Source organism: Mandrillus leucophaeus, unplaced genomic scaffold (assembly GCF_000951045.1).
Source record: "Mandrillus leucophaeus isolate KB7577 unplaced genomic scaffold, Mleu.le_1.0 Scaffold180, whole genome shotgun sequence".
NCBI classification, from domain to species: Eukaryota; Metazoa; Chordata; class Mammalia; order Primates; family Cercopithecidae; genus Mandrillus; species Mandrillus leucophaeus.
In genome coordinates this window covers 575,482-578,381 of record NW_012101810.1, presented here as the reverse complement: position 1 = coordinate 578,381, position 2,900 = coordinate 575,482, and positions in this window count along the sequence as shown.

Sequence of the window (2,900 nt, the reverse complement as noted above, 5' to 3'; positions counted from 1 at the left end):
CGCATCAGTACAGTTTCAAACTAAGCGTGAGCGTAGGCACTTTTTCATTTGTTTAAACATCCTTTTGATTTCCTTTTCTGTTCATTACCTCTGCTATTTTTTTTTTTTTTTTTTTTTTTTTTGCCTCTTGGCTATTTTTTTTCTTATTGATTTGTAAGAGCTCTTTATATAGAGGGAACTGGCTCTTTGCCTGAGATAGAAATTGGACATAGCATTTAATCTATGGCTTCGGGGTTTTACGGGCATTTGTTGTTCTTACTGTGAAGTTCTGGGAACAGGAAGAGATTGTCACCATTCTTCTCTGGTTACCATTTTCTTAGGATGCGGGGGGCGGAATTCTCTCCCCGCTCCTTCGCAATTTATCCCAGGTGCTCTGTCCCTCCCCTGCTTCCCACAAACACACTCAGGCAACCGGGTCATTTGCTTCCAACCAGGCCATCCTCAGCAGAGAGGGCACAGGAACCACCTGCAGGGGTGCAAAGGTATCAAAGCCATCAGGTGAGTCCTCATTTATCCTGGAAGTGGGTGTGGGAATGTGGGGCTGGAGTGGGGCACTGAGGCCTGGAGGTGAGTCTGTCTGTCCTGCTCTCTCCAGCTCACACTCTGCTGGATGAAACTGACACATCAAGTCATTGACTGTACAATACAGTGAGAACTTGCCCAGGGAATCCCAGGGTGTCCAGGGACACAGGATTGTCAGTGGCAGGGTGCGGGGGAGGGGGTGTGTGCGCTTCCAACCACCTAAGAAAAGTGAAGCCCTGAGGCCCCACAGCCCCAGGCCCCTCCGGCTCTTACTGACCAGCCTCTCCCCTATAGAGTAGCTGGTGGGTCATGAGATGGTGGTTGATTTGGTTCCATAAAAATGAGAATCTTACTGGCAGTTTAGCTCTTTTTTTGTTTGTTTTTGAGACAGACTCTTGCTCTGTTGCCCTGGCTGGAGTGCAGTGGTACAACCATAGCTCACTGCAACTTCCTCCTCCTGGGCTCAAGTGATCCTCCTACCTCAGCCTCCTGAATAGCTGGAACCATGGCGCACGCCACCGCACCCAGCTAATTTTTTATGTTTTGTAGAGACAGGGTCTCACTATGTTGCCCAGGCAGGTCTTAAACTGGGCTGTTTTATTCTGAACGAGGACCTTGTCGTGTACATCAGAAGGGCCTGCTGAGCCCTGGATCTGGCGACGGTGCCCAGGTGGCTGGGGGTGCACCCACCATCCCCAGCTCTGCCCTAGGTCTTGGCCAAGCCGACTCATCTCTGGAAAGACAGGCTGTCTGATGGACTGGCTGTCACTGCTGCATTGGGGCCGCTGCCGGGCAGTGGCAGCACCTCAGAAAGGAGGCCTGAGCAAGTACGTGTGTGTGGAGTGACTGCGTGAACGCGTGTGCATGCAGATGGGAACATGCTTAGTACAATGGCCTTCGAGTCTGACCATCTGGATTCAAACCCTGGCCATTTCCAGTTTATGGTGAGCCTGACCAAGGTACTTGATCTCTGGACCTCTCGATTTTACCCTCTGGGAACTGGAGATCTTCATAGCTAGTTCACTTCTAGGGTTGCTGTGAGGACTAAATGACTTGATATCAGCCCCCAGCCACTAGGATGCTCCATCATGGGAGGGATGGTCATTGTGCCACACCAGTGTGCGTGCGTGTGTGTGAGGGTTACTCGGGGTGGGGTGGGGCGTGTGCAATTCGGAGATGTGTGAAGCAGGATGCCTTTGCAACTCTCCGCACAACCACAGTGAGAGATATGGGGTGGGGAGGGATCCAAGTCTTCCTGTCCCAGTGAGGCTGTGGCATCTTCACATGGGGGACAGGCTTGTGGGGGGAGCTGGGGTGGGTAACCACACGTGTCTTCCCTGCCTGTGCGTCTTCCCTGGATGTGCTGTAATGTGTCTACACCACATAAGCTGCCTCTGGGTACCTGTGTCTGCTGGGGGAGGGGGATCAGGAGGAGATGAATGTCAGAGAGAAAGAGAGGAAGACAGAGAAAGAAAAGGAGAGAGGAGAGGAGAGGAGGAAAGGGAGAGAGGGGAGAAGAAGAGGAAGAGGGAAAGAGACGGAAAAGGAGTGGTGGGGGGGCAGGGGAGAGGGAGGGAGAGAGAGAGAGAGAGAACAAACATATCCTCTGACAGAGGCAAATAGAGGCCGGGAGAGAGGGCTCCAGAAGAGGCCAGAGACAGATAGCCTCCAACCCACCTCTTCTCTTTGGGTCTGTCCTGGGGTCACCCATTCCCAGCCTGAGGTGTGTCAGGGTTTTGGAGCACAGCAGCCAGAGGCCAGCCAGGCCCCGCGGGGGGCCCTGCCCTCTCACGGGTCAGGAGGGCATATTTCAGCATTGGAGGGAGCTGCAGAGGGAGTCAGTCAGGGCTGAAATACCTCAGCGCCCTGGAAAGCCCGCAGGACAGCTCCCCTCTTCCAGCTTCCTCCAGGGAGCCAGGTCCGGGACTCTCCAGGCCCGCAAGCAGGGGAGGGGGGAAGTGAGAGAAAGGGGCTGTGTGCCCACCTAGGCCACTGCGCGCTTCAGAGCCGGGCCCCTCCCTGAAGGACCAGGCAAGAGACTCCCCAGGCTGGGCTCTGCCCGCTCTGGCTCCCTGTTCCCTGGAGGTCTGGGTGCCCCCGCGCAGGGACTAAGGGCTGGACAGCCGCAGGCAGGGGCTCCGTCCTCGGCCTCCACCCTTCGTGTCTAGCAATCTCGGGAGCAGGCGGTGGCACTTCCTCCATGCCCTGGCCTGAATCACGGTCTCAGTGCCCCCAACCCCGTCCTGCAGGAACAAGAGTGGTGGAGGCTCGGGATCGGATGCCAGGAGCTCAGAGGGCGGGCGGCCGCCCCGCGGGCTGGACGTAGTTTCTCAGCTGTGGAGAAGCCGCTGGACCCGCATCCGGACGGGAGCCCCGCG